This window comes from Lissotriton vulgaris, chromosome 2_1 (genome assembly GCF_964263255.1).
Source record: "Lissotriton vulgaris chromosome 2_1, aLisVul1.2, whole genome shotgun sequence".
Classification (NCBI taxonomy): domain Eukaryota; kingdom Metazoa; phylum Chordata; class Amphibia; order Caudata; family Salamandridae; genus Lissotriton; species Lissotriton vulgaris.
The window spans coordinates 314,572,580-314,595,637 of NC_141687.1; the positions used below are offsets into that span (position 1 = coordinate 314,572,580).

The 23,058-nt window shown below is 49.9% G+C and overlaps 1 protein-coding gene across 3 annotated transcripts in view; it reads right to left on the reverse strand.

Moving 5' to 3' along the window:
- The window catches only part of AKAP10 (A-kinase anchoring protein 10), a 504,896-nt gene that overhangs the window by 339,637 nt on the left and 142,201 nt on the right, over window positions 1-23,058 (reverse strand). The gene's annotated exons all lie outside the window — the stretch shown is intronic.

A 23,058-nucleotide genomic window follows, 5' to 3' on the forward strand; every position in this document is an offset into this window, starting at 1 on the left:
CAATTCTGTCCTTTAAATGCAGAGGATCAGTATAAGATTCACGTGGAATCTGTTCCAGAGTTTAGGGTGTCGTTTTGACAAGGCAGTTAATGGATATCTCTGGCACTGTGTTAATGTATGTATGTAGGTGTCTGTATAGTGTGAACCTAGCCAAAGCCACATATATCCATGAATTGAAGGAAGGTTTGGGCAGATCTGACGCACACAGGAATATTGTTATGTATCCTAGGTGAGTCAATGAAGAAGTATTTCTTGCTTTATTCCCGCTTGCATTTCTTGTTCTCTGATTAAGCATATCCTGCCAGGGTATGTGTTGAGATTTGCTGGAGAAGGTTAGTCTGACAGCCAGAAAGTCAAGGATGCCACTAATGGTGACCTTGTTGATGATGAACTCCAGCTACAAGTTCGGGTGAGTAGGCATGGGGAGACAATGGAGTTTTTAAAAAGAGAAGGATGATGTGGGTGATTTTCTTCAGGCACTCGAGGAGTCGTACACCAAAACAGAGTAGCAGTGGGTCATTAAGTGAATAAGTTAGCTCCGATTATATGTCTGAAAAACAAAAGGACGCCCAACCCAGGGAAGTAAATTAAGTGACACCATCTCTGAATGAATATCTTTCCTGTGTTGAAAAATACCCATCAGTTGTCGATCCTGAACGCCCTGTTCATCATTTGGGTTCCTTCACACCGGGAAGGTATGTTTTTTAGAGAAGTTCACTATGGACAACAGAAGTTTATGTCTAAACAGTGGAACCCAACAGGTGTTAACACATACTAGGGTGTGAGGAGGCAACTGTAGAGCAGTGCAAGTGAAGCGGTGAAAAAAATGTGAAAAGTGATATGTACACTAAAATTGGGTAGTGAAAAGGATAACACACTTTATTAAACACCTTAAGACTCCCAAATCAATAAAATGCGTGCGACAATAGTGGCTTAAACCTATAACCACTAATCATTAAGTACGGTCAACATCTTTCTGCAGACTTAAAGTGGAGCCTAATAGGTATCCTGCTGCATTCTTCAGGACCATAATCGTGACTGCTCATTAAAAAGGTGAAAAAGGAAGAGTATCACCTGGGTATTTTAGTGGATCTTCATTCTCCTTACCAAATGAAAGGAGAGAAACGCCCCACCCCACCTGGCCACAGCTCAGGTAAATGGAGCCCCGCACTTCCGGTCGGTACTCCAGACGTCCCTCTGGGCTGTCTCGGGGAGTCGTGCCACAGCGCGAGGACAGTGTGGAGTCTCTGAGGCCATGGAGTCAAATATCCATTCAGAAGCGAGAGAATGATGGTGTGGGCAACATTTTGGAGTAATTTTCCCAAGGGCAGTTATTTTTATCAACTGCTATCATGCCATCCTTGCCTTCTAGGGAATGTACTATTGAGTGAGAGGTAGTTGCAGAGGATAAATCAGGGTAGTTTGCCATTGGATAATTGTTCGTGTTGAAACCATTTAGGTTCATGCTGTTGGGCCAAACTTGCACTGGCTGCTATTTTGGAGAGGTTGAATTTCAGGTAGGTGGACATCCAGGAGCGAATGATGTGGAGGTAGTGCTTGAGAATGCAAATGGTGAGAGCAGAGGAGACTCATGAACACTTGTGTGTCATTGCTGTATTGGTATATTTTGAAGTAGCCGACTGTGAGAGCAGTTCTGAGGGGTTTTGCGTAATGATTACAGATGACATGGGACACGAAAGAGCCCTTGGGTACCCAGCAGATGATGGGAAGCTTGTGATCTTGAGGTACCCATCTGGATGATCTGATGTCAGTTAGAAAAGTATTCTTACAAGTTTGAAAAGGGGATATGAATCACTGGAAGACATGTCTGGTGAATCCATTTTTGAGATGCCAGGCTGTGAATGAGGGTAGAACGGGCAATGGATTCAAAAGCAGCCAAGAGGTTGAGGAGTATCTGGTGGTAAGGACCAAATTGACATGTTTATGAGGGCATCAAACTGCCTGAATAGTGGCTGTTTCAGTAGTGCATACTGTTTTGAAATTTGACGGTCAGCCGTGAAAGATAAATTTGGAATTGATGTGATCTCAGAGTTAGGTGTAGATTGTTTTTTTGATGATCTTGCTAGTGAAGATTAGATGGCTGATAGTGACGGACCAATAACTGGCAATGCCATGAGTGCCAACTGTTGGTTTCTTTAGGAGAGTGCGGATTGATAGTGTTTAGGGCTTCAGGTAAAGTGCCTTGGGTGTAGGTGAGAGAGGTTCTCCATTGAGGGTTTTGATGACCATGGGGGTAGGACATTGTTTTCAAAGGAGATGGTTTTCAAGGAGACGAGGATGTTGGAGAGGTAGCTGTTGGATGGTGCACAGTGGGGAGAATGTAAGCACTATGCTATTGATGTGCATTGGATTTTCTGTATTTTGCACTGGAGAAGAAACTTTGAACTTGTAAGAGAAGTGTGGGGTCAGTGAATTTAGCTAGTGGTGAATGCAGTGAATGATTATCTTGAAGAGTGCTGTGTTTCTGTTTGATGTTTCATTGATGGCTGATGTAGTATTCGAATCTGGCAGACATCCTACGTTGTCTGTGCGCACAGCTCATTATTTTATTTCTGTGATGCATTTGGATGATCCGCTTTTCTTTTCTAGCTTTTTTTTTAATGATGCAATTGTTGTTGTGATGTCTCTGGAGTATTGATGGTTTTGAATTGCACTTTTGTGTTTTCATTGGGGCATGTATGCTTTTGTGGTGTGCCAGGGACATGTTAAAATCCCTTTAGAAAGGCGTTAACATATGATGTCATGGGTGGTTATGTCATGGCGAGAATAAAGACTCTGTTGGAGGGTTTCAATTGAGGAACTGTTGTAGATGCCAATGATTTTCTGTTGCCATTTACAATGGCCACAGTGTGTACGTGGGGTGTGGGGAAAAGTGATATGAACAGCAAGATGTTAGATCCAGTTTAGGGGAATTTGCGGACTGCAATGGATAACTGGTGAGAAAGAGATCAAGGGGCTTTGAAATAGGTACGTTCAGTGTGACTTGTGTTTTATGTTGAATGCACTTAGGAGGTTAAAGTCTCGTAGTAGAAGAAAGAGGAAGTTGGAAAATATGTGTGTAGTATTTGTTTTTATGGGAAGTGCACGTGCGAGTTTTTGGGAGAGTGTGTCTTTTATGCAATGAGTGCACTAAAACTGTGATATGTGAGAAGGTCTGCAATGCTTAGTGCATATAGTACTGAAGAGGACGTATTAATGAGCATGAGGAGGATGTGAGTAGTGGAATGTGGATGAGGCTGATTGTGGTGCATGTGCTTCTGTTTTTATTCCCAGGTAGTGGATGTGAGTTTAGGGCTGGGTAGTGTAAAGAGGGGGGTATGATTAGAATATCACCCGGTGCCTGCTTGTGGCTATTGCTATAGGGTCAGAGGTTCGTCCTGTCCCTAACAGGATAAAACAGGCTGCCCCATTTTCTCAGTACGCCCTTAGATGAGGACTTCCATGCAATGGGAGGCCATGGAGGTGGCAGAACAGAATGAACACTGATTGGCTGGGTAGGCAGTAGGTGTGTATGGGGCAAAACTACAGGCAACTGCTATGTTTTTAAATAACCGAAGTTCTAGTGGTATGAATCAGGCAGGTGCTGATTGGTTGGGTGGACGTCAGGAGTCTTTGTGACAACCTACTCCTCATTTGATCGTTCTGACCGACCTGCTCTATTTTAGTACGGAGGAGAAATGGTTTGGTTATGTTGCTTACCACCAATTCTAGACTCTACATGCTGATAGAGGTGCTGCTCTTTTGAAATTGGGTGGCGAATTCCCCCATGACGAGACTATGACACTACCTGGCATTGGTGGCTGCTGATTATAGTAGTGGGGGGCAAAGATCTTTTGTGACCTGCATCCCAGTGTACAGACTGCCACGGTCTCTACCTGGTATAACCACATTGTAAGTCACTATATGACCCACTGGTTCTACAAACTGTGCGTGACAGTTTAGGTATTGTAAGGCATTCCATTAGGTTTAATAGCGCTCACTGCTGCTATCGCCCCCTTCTCTCTGCAAGTCACCCAGCACGGCTCATCCAATTCGCCCTCCTTGTTGAATTCATTGTGAAGCGAGATGCAGGTATCCAATTCAGCAAGGCATGCTATTTGCCGACAAAAGCAACACATGACTTTTGAAATGGCTGAAGGCAGAGCGAAGTCTTCACACCAAATACAAAGGAGAGGGGCTATTTGCTAATTTCACATTTCCTTTATTCTTTCCAGCTGCAGAAAGAACACCAAAGCATCAGCATCTCACTGGCCAGAGAGCTGTCAAGAAACCAATACACAAAGTGACAGCTTCATTTTGACTGGCTGTTATGGAGCTGTTGTACACCTGAAAAAAATGCACTTTGTCAGAAATGCAACCTCTCTCAACAACAGTTTAGAGTGTATTAAGGCCAGTTACACAAGTCTGCTAAAACTGACCTATTTGGTTTGTAGTGAATGCAGCCAAGGCTTGGAATAATCTTCCATCCCACCTCAGCAGGTTGGCCAGCCTATTGACTTTTCACAAAGCTCTAAAAACCTGGCTGTTTACAGACTAATTTCACTCCGGCTTTGAACCTTGGAAAGATTTCACATAGCGCCAGGACACCTATGGGTAACAGCAGCGCTTAATAAATGTTATAAATAAATAAATTAACCAGTGTTTACCTTTTACTCAGCACAACGGAGTAGAGGAAGACAGGGACCTGAGGTAGGTAGACTTATTGGTCCTTTACTTTTGACGGGTTGTTACACACTCAGATCTGAGGAAAAGGCTTCACTGATGGTACTGCTGAGTGAGACACAGAGGTGGGCTAACCTGCGAATTGAGGACTAGGCCAATTAAGCCCATAACCCAAGTCCATCCAGCTTTACAGAATTCTGCCATGAAGGGGTCAGAAACTACAAAATGCCTTGGGAGAGAGCCAGGAATTGGTGTCCAGTCCGATATACATCTCTCCAGAAAATAGTTCTCAGTGAGAACCTCTGTGCTCATCTCGTTGACTGTGGCTTGATGTTTGTGTGAGGCCCAAGTGGCTCTCAGCACATCACCATTGTGCCTTTTATCTTTTGTGGCCTGATGTTCGTGTGAAGCATGTGTACATGTCAGTGCATCACCGATGCTCCTTCTGTTGCTCTGAGACCTGATATCCATGTGAGACCTCTGTACATATTTGCTGCCAGGGGGCCTCCTGATAAGTGGCCAGCACGTCAAGAAGGTATGTGTACGTTACCTGCTGCTGCCCATCCCTCCTACTTTTTCCTGCACTTGCCTTGCCACTTGTTTTTATGCAGCGGATAGTCACTGAACTGTGCAACTGTTTCTGAAGATATTACTGACAGTGTGGTCCTTCCTGATCGATGGACAACAATTGCTAGGTGTGCTGCAACAGAGAACGATGCATGTAGATCAGTTATTGTCTAACTAGATATTCATTCAGAATTGTGTTGTAGTACCTATTAAATGCATGGACAGCATATCACTTATACGACTAATGCCCATTAAACATAATATGTATTGTGATTTATATGTTACAAGAACTAGATGTTTTATCACACACCAGCCTCCAAGAGTAAGCCTTTAATGATTGACTTTGCTGAATCCCTGAAAGTTGAAGCCTAAAGAGGAGACACCTGAAAATTTAGCGAACAGGAAATAGTACCAGGTTCCAGTGTTTCCAAGGACAGCGGGTATACTTTTCATAGCGACTACATAAATGCTCTTCAGTCACACAGGCCTCAGAGAACTGGTCTGGCAGTGAAGCTTCATCTTGTGGGGAGTCAAACAATATGTGGAGAGTATATCTTGTTACATAGCCAGGTTGTTTGGATTAGATGTTACTGAAGATGGCGCACCCTTTATTTAACCGGAAGCTTGCTAGAATGGGCAAACACTGGAGTACTCGGGAAGGTTTTCTCTTTTTCCTGTGACCAGGCAGCTGCGTGAAAAACTAACTTTGACAACACTCTGGTGTTTGGCCTAGTCGACTTTAACTTGTCAATATGAAATAGTATAAAATCCTGAAAATAGGAGTAGAGAAAACTGCCAGTGGCAAATAAGGTTTCATATTTTCAAAAGGGCTCAGTTGGAGTCAGGTCATTAAGGACCATTTTATCACATAATTGAATTAGGACATGTTGAAGTCCCCAGATTTCCACAGTAACTTGGGTCAATGATAATGAGAGATAGATAATCTTAGGTACAATAGAGCAACATTCTGATTGCGGGAAGAGTGAGACAATGTTGGTAAAGGAGGACAATTTATGTTTTGGAGGGATTCAATTTTAGGTAAACTTAATTTATGAATTTATGCATGTAAGCGTGTGCCATTTCTATAGCGCAAACTTAGCCAAAAGGCAGCGGAGTGCTGTACATAATCAAAGTCCAACATGAAGTCAACTAGGGACATGTGAAATAGCTGTTTTGTGGTTTGCTAATGCACTGTGATGTAGTGTTAAACACTTACCTAAACTGGAGCAGAGCTGGGGCAGTTCGAATGGATAAAGGGATGTTGTTCCTGATCCTGGGTCCATAGATGAAAAAGGCCTGCTGCCTTGTTTTTTCTGTTTTTTTACACTTCTTACTCTGTAGCTTCATGGTGTCCTGGCTGAGAATGTGCAGAAAGTTACTAGTGATAGTGAGCTTGTCTGCAAGATAAGTAGGGGTTGCTGGTTGCGATGCCTTTGTAAACGATGCAGCTGGTTCTAAAGGTGGTGAGGGCCAGCAATGAAATTCCATCAAGGTGGGAGTGATGTGATCCTATTTCTTCAAACCTCTTATGAGACATGCTGCGGTGTGTAAGATGCCCTAAAGAGTGGCCAGTGCGTAGTATTGGAGGTCATAAAGTAGAGTATTTCCACGACACAGATGCAAGAGTACATGACCTTGAACAGCACTTCTGAAGTCACTTTCTGTAAGAAACTGTTACACTTTCTTTAGAAGAGATATGGCACCAGTACATCTTTGCTTTTTGACAATGTGTTCCTTCAATTTGAGGTTGGTGTACAGGGTGAACCTAAATGACTTTGTACTGAGTTAAAGTTGGGATTGAAAGCAGTCAATGTTCATGTCACCAAGCCATGTCTGTACTGTTTGCTGTTTTTGGAAAGTAACATGATTTCTATCTAGGTTGGAGTTAACTTCAGGTAGGTTCTTCACATCCATATCTGGATGATGTGCAGGCAATGTTGGAGGCGTTGGGTGTCTGAAGCAGAGAATACTTTTAGGTAGAGTTGTGTATTGTTAGCATATATTGGTAAATCTTGATAATGTTAACTGTGAGAAAAGCTCAAAGCAAATCTAAGTAGATGCTGAGAGGGACAGTATGCAACCCTGTGGGACTCCGCATGTCAGAGGGATCTTTTGCGACCTAGCAGTTCCCTTGCGAACAAACTGGTGCTGGCTGGAAAGGTAGGAGGAGACTCAGTGAAGAACACTGCTGCTGAATCCCATTTGAGACTCCAGAGTGCATTTGAGGGTGGGATGGTCTACTGTGTTAAAGGCAAATGAGGTCAAGCAATATCAAAAGGCGTAGGTCATCTTCATCTGTGATCAGTATGGTTTTGTCTACAAGGTCTAAGGTAGCAGTCACCATACTGCAGCATGAGCTGACACCAGAGGGGATGTAGCCGGTCTTGAGAACTTCTAGGAAGATGCCGGGAGTGAGGGAGGCATTGACAATAGTGAATAGTGGTAAGAAAGCAACCTCAGAGAATGCTTTGATGAAGGATGGGTGTAAGGCATCACCTTCATGGGAAGTGGCTTTAAGGGAGTTAAGCATGTGAACAAGACATTTGAGAATTAATTAATGAAGCCCTTGCTCTGTCTTGTAGGCCTGTAAATTAGATGGAAGGTAGCAGGCTTAGTTGCAGGGTGTGTGAAATATGTCAATAAACCCATGGAATTTAATGTTACTTGCCTAAGATCAAGATCAGGAGGACTCTTGTGTGCAGTTCACACGATGGATGCTGTAGCCCACGGGAAGAATGGCACCTAGGATGTGCGAGGATATGAGGGTGAACCACGTTTCTGTGAAGAAGTGGACATCAGACATGTGACAGCTGATAAGGTCTGTAATGTCCAGTGTTTGGAGTACTGTTAGAGTTAATGAGCAGAAGCGTGAATGTGTGTTCTGTAGTTTGAGGGTGTATGGTAATTAGTGGGATGAGTAAGATGTGTGTTGTGTGATTTCTATGTGAATGTTTGGATCGTTTAGGTCTGGGTGTGATTGTGAGAAGTGGCATTATTGGGTGCTGGTTGAGACATACAATGTACATACAATTGTAAGATTTCAGTCAAACAGGGGTTCTGGCCCAAAGGCCGTCCTGGCTCCGTCTGTGTTTTCCCATTGCTGGGGATGGTCAAGCATGAAAGATGCCTGAAGAATGGCTTGAAGTAGGGAGAAGACAAGACGCGATGTCACTTCCTGTGTATAGGGCTAGTAAAGAACAACGTCCTATAGCCTGTATTCGGCTTTAAAAGATGTATGATGGAGGGGGCGTGGCTTAACTGGCGATGCAGTGAGACGTGCTCTGGGGGAGCTCCCGCTGCCCGCCAACTTTATAGGCCTTTAAAGTGGAGTCTTGGGGGCCCTACCTGCCATCCGAGGGGCACCCGAACAGTGTGGATACCGGGGGAGCAGGCGACGTGGTGGTTCAGTCCCCGGAGAGCAGCTGTGACCGGCTGAGGAAGGTGATACGGGCGCCTACGATGCCGTCTCCGCCATCTTGAGTCCTGCGGCCCGGGACTTCTCTGAGGAATACCGGCTTGTGGGCTGGGTGCGACTGCCCTGTTGGCGCTGTTGTGGCAGGAGGCGAGGTGTCCGGGCCGCCGGGGCGCCATAGCAGGTCATAGAAGGAGTCGGTGAGGAGGACCGGGGACAACGGCCGCCATCTTGTGCCCTGTAGTCCGGGACCCCTACGGATGGTCGAGAGGAGCTGCTGAGCACCGGCTTGTGGCCTGGGTGCGGGTGTCCTGCTGGCGTTGGCATCGCGGGAGGCGAGGTTCTCGGACCGCCGAGGCGCCATAACAGGGCGCGGAAAGGGACTGTGAGGAGGGCCGGGGACGGCGGCCGCCATTTTGTGCTTCGTGAAGCGCAACTCCCTGGAGGTCCGTTGTGGCAGGCGGTGAGCTGCTGGAGGCCGGCCCGGGTCTCGGAGGGTGCTCGCCCGCCCGCTTTGGAGGCTCTGCGGTGGGGGGTGCGGGGCCTTGCCCCTCCTAGGATGCCAGGGACGATCGACCGGGGCTGTTGAGAGGCGCCGCCTCCCCCTGCCTGACTCCTGCGAGGCCAAGGAGGAGTGGTGTCGAGCCACGTGAGGGAGGCACATCAGTGGCTGCTGGACGTGGCAGGGACCCCGGTGCTGACTGGACCGCCTGGTGCTCTCCTATCGAGGCAACAAGATGAGTGGGGAGTGACCGGCAGCTGGTGTGGGCCTGGCGGGCGCTCTCCTTTCTAGTCTGCCTTGGCGGTGGATGAGGCGAGCCCTGGAGGTGTTCCTGGTGCGGCCCGCTGGTGTCCTTGTGGGGCGGAGGTGGACTGGCTGGGCCTGGCCCTGGCATCTTGGCAGCGATCAGTGGGGCAGCAATTGGCCAACGCGAGCGACGACGCGGCCTGGGCCTGCCCTGTCCAGCGACTTGAAGCGGCGGACACTTGCTGTGAGCAGGCCCAGTTGAGAGAGGCTGCAGGTGCACGCAGTATTGAGTCGGCTCCAGCCATCAAGGTGAGCTGATCTGGCCCAGGGTGAAAGATAGTGCGGACAGACGCAGCCTGCCACTGTTTGCGTAACTGTGGGGTTGGCCTTGGGGGGCCCGGTGCTCTCCGCGGCGGTCCTCTGGGAGGGGACATAATTAGCTATCTGCCCTCGGCTTAGCCTCCCTGCGCGCTGGAAGGAGTGGGGCTTGGCGGGGAGTAAGGCCTTGCTGTGGGGGAAGGGCAGATAGATAGGGCGAACCCAGCAGTTGCAGTGTTTGTCGCAGTGAGCTATCTAGGTGTGTGTCTACACCCTTGATTGGCTTGAACTTGGACTGGTTCATTACCCAAGATATTGCAGCCGTGCCCTTTGACTGGGGGAGGTTCTGCTCTGACAATGACGCGCTCCAACAAGGGTAATTAAACGGACCCATCTGTTGCCCCCAAGGACAACACTGTGGTAGCCATGTGGGAGAAAGCAGGGGCGCCTGCTGCTGGTGAGGGCCCGTCTCAGACTGCGAGCGACTCCCCGCCGGTCAGCCAGGCGTTTATGGCTTCCTTTATGTCGGAGTTGAAAACGGAGATTGGGTCCCTGCGGTCTGAGGTGCACAAGTGTGTGAAGGAACTGCGGAAGGAGGTGACGGACCTTGGGGACCGAGTGGACACGCTGGAGAAGACGATGGAAACGTGCACAGAAGATCAGGAACACCTATGGCAGCACCTGGCGTCCCTTGAAGAACAGAACATCGAGCTCCAGGTCAAACAGGAGGACTTGGAGAACAGGAGCCGCCGCAATAATCTTCGTATCCGGGGGATTCCGCTTGGTGAAGAAGGGGAGGACATCATGGGCTACGTGGCGCAGCTTCTCCACGAGGTCTGGGGGAACGGGAACGCATCTCCTCCGTCCTTGGACCGGGTGCATCGTGTGGCTGGTCCAGCGGGTAGGCCGGGGCTCCTGCCGGACATCCTGACCAGGGTCTATTTTTTCACCGAAAAGGAGGCTATTTGGAAAGTCGCGCGAGACAAGCCGGACCTGCGATACCAGGGGCACAAGATCCAGATCTTTCAAGATTTGGCGCCCAACACTCTGAAGAGGAGACGTGCGTTTCGCCCGGTGACTGAAAAACTGCGTAGTATGGGCATCGCCTACCAGTGGGGCCACCCATTTGCACTCATATTCCAGTGGGAATCCAAGCGCAGAATCGTACGATCCTTCACGGAGGCGGCGCAACTCATCCGTTTGCCTGCGACACCGCCGGCGAGCCCATCGCAGCCCCACAGACAGAAGAGGACGCCGACTGAGCTATCTTGGACCACGGTGCACATCGCATCTCTACCCATGTTGATTCCTCGCCCTCCCAAGCCAAGCAGGACATCATAGCCCACATCCGGTCCCTTGAGGGGGACAAAGAAGAGCTGGATAAGCGCTCCCCTACGCCATGACTTGAGTGATGTTTCCTCCTTTCCCCCTAGCTGGGGGGTACTACATCTCAACCTGTAAGAGCTCATGGGTAACGACGCATTGCGGCCTCTCACTCAGGGTCCCGACTCCCGATGTGCGGGTTAGCTCGCCGGTTGTTTGTTCTTTCAGATCACCACAACCCCCATTGGTCTGCCCCTAAGGGAGTGACATCCCGGAGTGCATCTAAACCTGTGGGTGTAGGATGCCCTGTAACGGGGACAGTGTCCTTCGGCCCTGTTGGTCGCAATGGTTCTGCATCACTTGGTGGCCCGTTTGGCAGCTTATTCTTTCTCTGCTCTCTCTCCCTTTCTCTTGCTCCTCGCTTGTCTTCCTTCCTTTCTTTTTCTGTTTCCAGGGGGGTGTGGGGAGGGAGCGCTGGGCATTGGTTGGGTGTGGGGGTGTGAGGGTGCAAGCCTATAGTGTGTGTGGAATGGGTGGGATGATTGCTGTGGGGGCGTGGATGGCCTATGGCAACTTCTAGTATGGCTATGAATACACCTAGCCCTTTAAAGGTACTGACACTTAATGTTAAAGGCTTTAACTCGCCCAACAAGCGTAAACAGGCATGGCACTATCTCACTCGTCACAATCCGGACATCATATTCCTGCAGGAGACACACCTTTTACACACTGACACTGCCCGCATGGCACATCCTAGGTACCCTCTCCAGTTCTGGGCTGCAGCGGATACGAAAACAGCAGGAGTGGCAATATTGTGCAGGGCTGGTATCAGGCGGGGAGGCTATAGACCCTTTCGGAGTGGTGATGGGCACTTCCTCAGAGTGGGGGTGGAAGTGGGACGCCACCGCTTCACGCTGTGCAACATCTATGCCCCTAACCAGGCGCGGGATCGTTACCTTCGAGACCTCTTGAGGGATCAGGTGCCGCGGGATGGGCCCTCAATCATTCTGGGAAGGGATCTCAACCTGGTCTGGAGCCCTGAAATGGATCGGAGTGAGGGCTCCTTCAGTGGTGCGGGGGCAATGTCTTTGACGCTGCACAAGCAGTTTGCGGATCTAGGGCTGTTCGACGTATGGCGTTACTTTTCCCCGGACAAGAGGGAGTACTCGTTTTACTCCCATGTACATCGATCCTACTCTCGCATGGATTACTTGTTCATATCGCATGACCTATCTCGTGATGTCTTAGGGGTCACAATGTCCGATATCTCGCTCTCCGATCACGCCCTCGTCTAGTTCCTTCTGCAGGACCCGACCGCCTGCCCTACTCGTGAGCGAAGGTGGTGTCTGCATCCGCATATCCTTCGGGACACGGCGGATGTAGAGGACATTAGGGGGGCCATTGTCTCCTACTTTGAGCGTAACAACCTGCCCGAGACGCCCTTCCCAGTGGTCTGGGATGCCTTTAAGGCTACGATAAGGGGGCATATCACTTCCCTCTCGATTGCAAGGTCGCGATAGGCCAGAAAACAGGAGGACGAACTGACGGGAGACATCAAAAAGGCGGAACTCCAGGACCAGGGTGGCTCCACTCTGCGGACGAGACGATGGTTAGCTAATCTTAGAGGGCAGTTGAGGGTCTTGCGCACAAATCGAACGGAGAACTCACTCCTGGCGTTAAAACAGAGGTACTTCGAAGGAGGGGACAAGGTGGGGAGGCTGTTGGCGAGGCGACTCAGAGCCCGAGCCGCTAAAGCGCATATAGTGAACGTCCAGTTGCCTAACAGGACCAAGGTTGCGGCAGCGAAGGACAAGTACCAGGCGTTCAGGGACCACTACGCAGCGCTGTACACCGAGGAGAAACCGACGCCGGAGTTAGTGGACAAAGTTCTGGGGCACTATGAGGGTGCGACCCTACACCCCCATTATGCAAAGCTCATGGAAGACTCAATCACGCAGGAGGAGATACTATCGGCCATTCGAGAGCTTCCCCTAGGGAAGACTCCGGGACCTGATGGGCTTCCTCCATCTTTCTACCGCATGTTCCAAGCACAGCTCGGCCCCTACCTTCTCCGGCTATTCAACTCCTTCACCGACGAGGAGGAGCCGTCTCCAGATATGGGGATGGCGGATATCGCCTTGATTCCGAGACCGGGAAAAGACCACACAATGTGTGCGTCATACCGCCCGATTGCCCTGCTAACACCGACCTCAAAATATACACCAAGTTGTTGGCGAGGCGGTTGGAATTTTTTCTAGCCCGTGGAGTGCTTAAATTTATAATTTGTATCTTCACTCCTCATTTTTGTTCCACACACTTTCTGTGATATAATGTAAGTTCTTGTTGCCGCAGTTGAGTTTCATGTTTTTTCTGTTGACCCCTAGGTACTCTATGTGTAAATGGTAATTTAAAGTGGGGCACGTACTTAGTTGGGGTCATTAAACTTGCCCTTGGACCCTCCTTAAAAAATTTCTGTATAATGAGGCGGTTGGACCCCCATATGCAGAGCTTGAAAGACCCTGACCAGGTGGGTTTAATCCGCAATCGGCAGGGGGGCGACAACGTACGCAGGGTGGCGCATCTCGTGGGGAAGGCCCAGCACTGGCGGATCCCAGCCTGTCTTCTCTCGTTAGATGCCGAAAAGGCGTTTGACCGGGTGGACTGGTCCTTCCTTCGGGCGGTCCTGTGCGGAATAGGGCTCAGTCAGAAGATGGTTGCAAGGATCATGGCACTGTACCTGGGGCACCACGGGCCAGGATCCGGGTGAATGGCCAGCTCACGGAACCATTCCACATCGGGAGGGGGACCAGGCAGGGTTGCCCACTTTCGCCCCTGTTATTTGCGTTAGCAATAGAGCGGCTGGCGGATATGATTCGTCGGGCGCCTGACATTCATGGCATCCCCCTAGGCGGTCAAAACAACAAGGTATCGCTCTTCGTGGATGACCTCATCCTCACACTCACTAAACCCCGAGAGTCCCTACCGGCGGTGCATTCAGCGCTCTGCCTTTATGAACGTGTGTCAGGCCTTAAGATCAACCACAGCAAGTCCTGGGTGCTCAACCTTACCATCCCGCAGGCAGAAATCCCCCACCTGGAGCAGATAGCCCCCTACCGATGGACGACACAGCATATCCGTTTTCTCGGCTCACAGTTGACCCCCTCGCTGGACGGTTGGACGCAAGCCAACTGGAGGGAGTGCCGGCGATCGGTCCTCGAAGACCTACGGCGGTGGAAGCTGCTTGTGCCGTCATGGCTGGGCAGACTCAATGCGATGTGCCATCGTATTGTATGGAAGAGGGCCCCTTCTTATTTTATAACCTAGTGTGCAGATATGAACCCTCAAGGGCTCTTCGCTCGGGAGGCTCGGGTCAGTTGGTGGTCCCGCGGGCTAATAAATCAAGAATGGGAGGGCGCTCCTTTAGTGTAATGGGCGCCCGCAGCTGGAATAAGCTCCCTCTGGAGATGAGACTAGAGAGCACGGAAGTCAAGTTTAGAGCATTACTGAAAACTCATCTGTATAGGCTATAGGGGCACGTCGGGGCGGGCAGTCTATGCTAAAGTGTCTAGCTCTTCCTTACTAGCGCGGGGACACACCGGGAAGGTGTTACCAGGAGCTTTATAAACTGTCTATTATTATTATTAAGATGTCCATACTACCTAAAATCTTATATGTATTTCAGTGTCTCCCCACTCCCATACCGCTCCATCACATTAGAAGTCTTCAGAGAGACCAATTTCATCTGGGGGGGAAGGAGGCCCCGCTTCTCCCAAGCGCTTCTCATGGCCCCGCAAGACCGAGGGGGGCTGGCTTGCCCTAACTTGATTGAGTACTACTGGGCAGCACACCTCCGCTTCATAATAGAATGGGGCGCGACAGAGGGAGAAGGGGTGGCTACATATGGACCGAGCCGTGACTGGGTGCACCATCTGGGATATGGCATGGCAACCCAAGGCGGGCGGTCCTTGAGTGCGTATCTGGCGGTGCCCACGAAAACGGTGCTGGAGATTTGTGACAGGGTAGCAGTACGCAAGGGCCTCACGACCTTTCCTTCGCCACATACCCCACTTGAGGGGAACCCGAGCTTCCCCCCGGCCCATCGCACCAGAGCTTTCCACAAGTGGCCTGAAGGCAATTGTAGAGTCCTCACGGACCTGTTTGATGGGGGCTCTCTTAAGACTTTCGCCCATTGTAGAGAGGATTTCCGATTGCCACCTGAGGCTGGAATGCAATATGCGCAACTGCGGCACTGGGTGATGACAGACGAAACCCATCAAGCGGCTACGCGTGCTTTTACCCGTTTGAGCGGTTAGCTCGCTCCTTCACTGAATCGAGGGGCCTGGTCTCCAAAATGTATCAGATCTTGCAGCATCCCCGCGTGCCGCCATCCCATCCGTACCAGCAACGCTGGCACTCCACCTCTGGCACAGATATCACCCCGGCGCAGTGGCTTTGTTTGTGGAACGACATACCCAAAGTCTATCATAGTATACCTCAACAGGAGAATGCATATAAAATGATGACCCAGTGGTACTATACGCCGCAGCGTCTGCATAATATGTATCCGGCCTCTTCCCCGGAGTGCTGGAGGTGTCGGTCGGCGACTGGTGATTTCCTGCATATGGTGGACCTGCTCTTCGCTAACCCTCTTCTGGAAGGCGGTCTTGAGCCACATTAGGGGAGTTCTGGGGTTTCCTCTGCCTGACGCCATTAGCACGATATTGCTGGGTATCAAACCTGTAGGTCTGAGGGCACTGACCCAGAGCGATTGCTGCGTGGTTTGTGCTACTCTGGCATGTCATCTCAATGGAGCATCTCACAGCTAGACTGCAGGCTCACGATACACGCTTTAAGGCGGTGTGGCAACCCTTGGTAAAATATCTATGTACAATTGAGCAGGCGCGTCACATGCCCCCTAACCTCCGGGCCCTACGATTAGTGGAGGGCGCTGTGGCCCCCCCCTGAGCCGGACAAGCTGCTGGCATAAGACGCCCCAGTGAGTAAGGCCCGGAATGCTGTGGGAGTTATGGACGGTGCGGCTGCCCGATGCGTTGCTCCTTTACCACCCCCCCACCACCAAGCCACATTTGACGCACCCTGGGGCTCTTCTATCAACTAGTTTTCTTTCCATCCTCATTCCTACTGTCTTCTATGATCTGCTGTTCTTTTTCCGCTCTTCACTGGAAGTTCAGACCTCTTGGGTCTCGTATTTTTCACAGTTCTGGTTCCTGGTTACAATTGGTCCTAGAGACCGGGCTATCCTAGGCAGTGACTGCTCGGTATACACTGGGGAATACAAGACGCGGCCGGGCCCGAGGGGTTGTAGGCGGAACGCTGTGTATAGTGTTGCCATAATTATGGCCTGTCAACGTTGTGTATTGCATTTTTGTCTAAACGCGGCCGGCCCGCAAGGGGTTGTAGGCTTAACGCTATGTACTAGTCACTCTTCAGCGTACTCCCTGTTTGGGGGTGAAATAAAAAAAGATTTGAAACAAAAAAAAATAACAAAAAAAAGATGTATGATGGTGAGGCATTCTTCTAGTTACTGGATTTCATATCTCAATGATACATTCATGCAGAATTGGGTGTCACCTTTTTAATACCCATCTCTGTTTTAATAATGAATGAAGATATGTGGTTAGTGAGTAGCGCCCCTGGGGTTACATATAGATGTTTAAAACCATTAGTAAATAAAGTAAACCCGGGGGACGACAATGATGGGAACATTCCTAGGGAATCTGAATCATTTAGAATCAGTCAGATAGGAATAATGAGAAACATGTAAAGACTGTATGGAGGGATTACAGTAAAATAGGGCTCTTAAATGTTAAAGTTCCTAAAAGCTTTATCTAAAACTTAAATACTCAGCCTTTTATATTTGTAAGTGCTTGAAAGATACCTTAAGAAAAACTGCTCAATGAAAATGAAACTATGTTTTCCATTAAATTATAACTCAAGATTCCATGCCAACATTAACTGTGATTCAGATACAACTCTGCCTTTATTTAGACTGTGAATAAACGTGGTTGTTCTTTATAAAATCCAGGAAAGCTTTCTATGAAAGCAGAATCAAATTGGTTGGATAATGGACAGAAATACCTGATGCACTACATTCTTTCTTGGCGGTACAGTGCCTTCCTTTTAAAGAGGGCAGAGAGCTCTACTTTTGTTTAATTATTTGATGCTTTTTATTTAGTTTAAATATGGTCTTTCAGCATTGAGTCTGCGCCAAGACAGCACAGCTCGCAGCGATGGATTATGAAAATAAAATGGCAGTGAGGCAGACAGAAAACTAAATGAATAACTACATATGGATGATCACGTGAAGAGCAGTGCCTGACTAGATGGCTAGTATCTCCATAGCTGACTGTCCTAATAAATCATACAGAGTCTATCAACAGTCAAAATTCACGAGAATAACCAGGAATAGCATGCAAACTGTTTGTCCTCACTTGGTTTCAACCTCAACCTCTGGACCTAGGTGAAAGTGGGAAAGGGCTGTTGTTTCGGAGGAAGAAAGTTTAATATGGGTAGCTTGTTAGTGCAGCATACACAGAGCCTGCTAATTATGGGTGCTGTGACTGTTAAAGGACCTGCACTTTGCTGGATTACAGCTGCCAACATAGTACATATTAAACACTGAAAATCTCACTGGGTGCATACTGACACAGATGACGATGTCAAGGTCCTGAAGAAGAAAGTGGCAGCCATGGAAAAGGTGCATAAGGGTCTGGCCCTACGGGTCGCAGATGCAGAAGGGCGTGCTAGGCGGGACAATCTACGCTTTGTAGGATTTCCGGAGGGATGCGAGGAGGATAACGTGGAGCGCTTCCTGACCCGGTGGCTGGAGGGATGGCTCCCACCTGATGTACTCTCCCTTTGCTTTGTCATTGAACGGGCCCACCGCGCCCTCATGCAGAAGCCCCCCGTGGGTGCTCGCCCAAGACCAATTATAGCTAGATTTCTTAGCTATATGGATCGAGACACCATCCTGCGACAGGCCAGGGCTCAGTCCTCCCTCACCCACGATAATGCCTCTATACTTATCTTTCCGAACTACACTCGCATGGTGCAGCAGCAGCGACAGTCCTTCCTGGCAGCCAAAGTGCGCCTTCGAGACCTTAAGCTTCAATATGCGCTGCTGTACCTTGCCAGGCTGAGGGTCATTTATCGTTCCCGCACGGTATTCTTTGATTCTCCGGAAGAAGTTTTTAAATGGACTGATGAATCTGTGCGGCTGCGTCCCCATACGCCACCGAGCATTGATTCCGAATCATCTTCCAGCGAAGCGGCCCGTGGGGGGCCTTGGGGCCAGAGGGGTGTAAACAGGAGGTCCCGCTCCAGGTGTCGATCCATGTCCTGCTCTGTCCTCCGTCAGAAGGTAGCGTCACCGGAGAAGCAGTAGTTGGAGAAGTGACTTTGTGACATTGTTGTCTAAGCTTTCAGTTGGGCCTCATAGATCTGGGCTGGATCTCGCTCACGTAGTCGTGGACGGGATGAGGGGTGGTCTTTCCCCCCCCCTCAAGTTATGGGTGTTTCATTGGGGATCCATTGGAGGGAATGGTGTTTGTCCCCCCGTTGGGGACTGGACCTTGCTCTGACCTGGTCAGGTGCTTCCATGTTTGGGAGGTACGGGGTGGATGGGGGTGGGGGAGGGGAGGTGGAGTTCGAGGGGGTGGGGCGTTAGGGGATTTGTTTGATTGCGTATGGATGCTCTATGTTCGACATAATTCAGGTGCGCTGAGCTGGGAAGGCACTGGTGGGAGGGACGGGTACTCGTTAGTATGTCTGACACTGGGGGTGGAGGGCGGATAGCCCCGGGTTCCCTGCGCGTAGTTAGCTGGAATGTGCGCGGGCGCTCGATAAAGTAAAGAGAGGGGCCATTCTGCTGTTTGCTAAGAGAGCTGGGGCCGATATACTATTGCTTCAGGAAACACACTTACTTGGCACTAAGGCTCTTTGTTTACAACGGTTTGGATTTAATCAAGTCTATCACTCTGGATTTACAAGAGGTTCACAGGGATGGCAATTTTGATACATCGTAGGGTCTCCTACACACATGAGAAGATATGGACTGACACTCAAGGTAGATATGTAGTTATACAAGGCACAATTGGGGGGGGACCGGTTGATGATTAGCAGTGTATATGCTCCGCCGCCACTACAGTGGTCTTTGGTGGAACGACTGACGCTGTGGGGATCCCTGCCAGATACCATATCTATAGTGGGGGGGGATTGGAATGAAGTGATGGAGCCCGGGCTCGATCGGTGGAGAAGCGGGGGGATTCCCTTGGAGGAGAGACCGTCTACCAAACTTTGATCCATGGTAATGGGGCTTGATTGGGTAGATGTGTGGCGCCACCTGCATGGACCTCGTAGGGAGTACACTTATTTTTCCACAGTGCATGAGTCCTTCTCTAGGTTGGACTACATCTTTGTCCCCAGGGGACTTGCATACAGGGTACTGTCGGCTGCTATCTTGCCTAGGGCCTTGTCCGATCATATGCCTGTAGTGCTTACGCTCCAGCTGCGCCCAGGGCGGCAGCCGCTTACATGGAGTATGTTGGGGTGGCACCTCCAAGGTGAGGAGTACAGGGCACACTTGACCAGAGGCATAGCTGACTATTTTGTGACTAATGCAGGGTCTGTGGATTCTCCTGCAGTTCTTTGGGAGGCCCTGAAACCGACGTTGCGGGGTGTTGATATCTTCTGGTGCGTGGCGGCTAAGAGGGAGCGGCAGAGAGACTTGGTAAGTCAGGAGGCGGACATTGAGGAGTTAGATCGTAGAGGTAGGGAAGCCGATGGAGGGTTGGCGAAGAGACAATTAATATTAGCCCAACAGCAATACTCGGTGATTCTGATGGTTGAGGCGTGTCAGGCCTGGCTGGTTACCCGCAGCCGAGTATATCAATGGGGCGATAAATCAAGTAAGATGCTTCACCGCCTGCGTCAGGGCTCCCTGCATGCCCAGCTGCTGCCTCGGGCTCTCGATCTGGAGGGTGCGCCACTTGTTGAGCCCTCGGCTATCGCTGCAAGCTTTGCGGCCTATATGTGGATTTGTATGCGCCCGGGAGTGTATCCCAGAGGAGACCGTTCAACAGTTTATAGATCTTCCCGCCCGGGCGATATCGGAGGAGGTGCGGGAGAGGTTGGATCAACCCCTGTCAGACGACGAATTGATGACAGCCTTGGGGGAGCTGCGCCCGGGGAAGGCACTGGGTCCTAGTGGCTTCCCAAGTGATAAACGCTTTTCAGTACAGCTAGGCCCTCACCTTAGACCGGTAATTGAGGAGGCACGGGAGAGTGGTTCGCTCCCTTCGGATTGGAGACACGCAGAAGTGGTGATCTTTCTTAAACCAGGGAGGCCTCCAGAGCGGCATGAGTCCTATCGCCCTATCTCCCTCCTAAATATTGAGGCCAAGGTGCTGGCTAGGGCGTTGGTTAATAGGCTCAGGCCACATATCGTAGATTTGGTCCACTCGGACCAGGCTGGATTCATGCCTCAGAGGGCTACCCGACAATATCAGACGAGCGCATGTTGCAATATCGGCCTGGAGGCGACTCACTCGGAGAGCCATCGGCTTTGCTTCTGGCGGACATGGATAGGGCGTTTGATTCCCTGAGTTGGGTGTATCTGTTTGCATTATTGAGTCGTCTTAATTTGGGCTCACGCTTCTTGGCTTACCTGCGGCTGCTTTATACAGATCTTACGGCATCAGTTCGGGTGGGGGGGGAGTGATAATTCGCTCCTTTAAGATCCAATGAGGCACGCGTCAGGGGTGCCCCCTCTCCCCCTATCTATTTGCGCTTCCTATGGAGCCGCTGGTGGCGTGGGTACGTATTGATGCTCAGCTCAAGGGCTTTAGGTGGGCCTCGGGTGTGGTTGATAAAATAGAGATATATGCCGATGATGTCCTCTTCTCTTCTTTACGGACATTGATAGGTCGGGCCGAGTCTATTGCGAATATCGCAGATCTTTGGCGAGACTTCAGGATTATATAGGAACCCGGGCAAATCCACGCTATGGGTTCTGGACGATCAGTACAGGGCCGGGGATTGGGCCTCCGCTCTACAGATGGCTCACGGGGGGATGAAATACCTTGGAGTGTACCTTTCGGCCTCACCGATTGTCTCTAGGGAACGGAATTTAGCCCTGGTGTGGGACCGCACACGAGAGGATATTAAGGCGTGGTCACGTATGCCCCTTACCATCTATGGTAGATCGGCTATCTTTAAAATGGTGGGGGCTCCCCCGCCTGCTATATCAATATCAGAATCACCCCTATTTGATCCCGCTGCGTTGGTTTCAGCAGGTAAACTCAGCTCTGGGTGGGTTTCTATGGGAGGTGGGGCAGTTCGCGTAGCATTACGCACATGCTTCCTTTCTACATACACAGGAGGGCTTGCGACCTCGGATGTCCTCTCTTATTATCAGGCGGCACATCTGCTGGTGCTTAATGAATGGTGGTACGGAGATAGGGGAGATCCGGCTTATGCAGTGGAGATACATTTGATGGGCAACGGGTCGTTACACGCGCTGCTCTACTCAGCGCCGCTACGTCGAGGCCTCCCCTCGGCCACGCAGGTGGTATTCCATGTCTGGCGGAGGACTTTGCAAAGGATGGGGTGGTGGAATGTCTTGACACGTGAAACGCCTTTGTGGGGTAATGGGCGGCTGCCTCAGTGGGGGGCGCTGCGAGGCTTTCAGGGCTGGGAGTCCATAGGGATCTCGTCCCTGGGTAACGTGATGACCGGCCTGACACTTAAATCCTTTCAGGAGCTCCGCAATGAATATGGTATGCCGTGTTCCCAATTATTTCAATATTTGCAATTCAGGCATGCATTGGCGCCTCATTTGGTGGGACAAGAGTCCCTTTCTGAGTTTAGCCCTCTAGAGGAAAAGGTGTTTATGGGTAAGTTGCCAGACCGGACGATTTCACGCATATACCAGACATTAGTCCATCATTGTTCTACTGATTTTCAGCACCTATGAGCAGCATGCGCAGGGGATGTGGGGGATCTTGAAGAAGAAGACTGGGCGGAGGCACTGGAGAGTCCGCGAGGTGCTGCTATATCCACGCGCCTGAGGCTAGAGCAATTTAAGTTCCTACATTGTGTGTATTTCACCAGGGTGCGACTGTGGAGGGCGGGGATGATAGACTCCCCCGAATGCCTCCGATGTGAGATGCATGAGGGCACACTGCGACACACAGTCTGAAATTGTCATGTACTAAACAGATTTTGGAGGGGGTGTTCTCCTGTTTGTCGGAGGTCTGGCCTGGCCTGTTGGCCTGGGAGCTTCCGTTCTCTCCGAGGTTGGCATTGTTGCATGTGTTGGAGGGTATTGGGGGCAACAGATATAAAAGTGTCACCTGCTACTGCTTGGCCTCACGTTGGCAAAGAGGTATTTAGCTAGGGTTTGGAAGGCGGTCCAGGCTCCGCCGCTGGCTGCCTGGCGATCTGGGATGGACTTCTGTATGGGCCTCGAATTACCAATATTTCTTGCTAGAGGATGCCCCCGTAAACATTTAAAACTTTGGAAGAGATGGGCGGACTATAGGGGATTGGACCTTGACCCGCCGCCAGAGGAGGCATCCGATGTACCTGTCTGAAATGGGATGCAGACTGTGCATTGTGGGGTGCGGGCTGGACTCAGTGTACGTTCTTGGTCTTGTAATTACTGAGTTGAGATGGCATATACGCAATCGGGGGGTGGGGGGTTGGGGTTATGTGTTGACATAAAAGTCTACGGCATTATTGTAACTTCATTGATGTGTGCTGCAGTCTCTGGGTTACGGAGCTCTTCGATATATGTGACCTGTGACAAATAAAATGTTTTAAAAAAAAAAAAATGATGGTTGCAATTAGCACAATTAACTTTATAAAATGTATTCTGGTTGTACAATTGTAGTTTTTGTATTATATAAAATCTTGAATAAAATATAAAAAATGAAATAAAATAAAATGAAAAAACACTTGCCCTGGAAAAAATCCTAAAATGATTCTG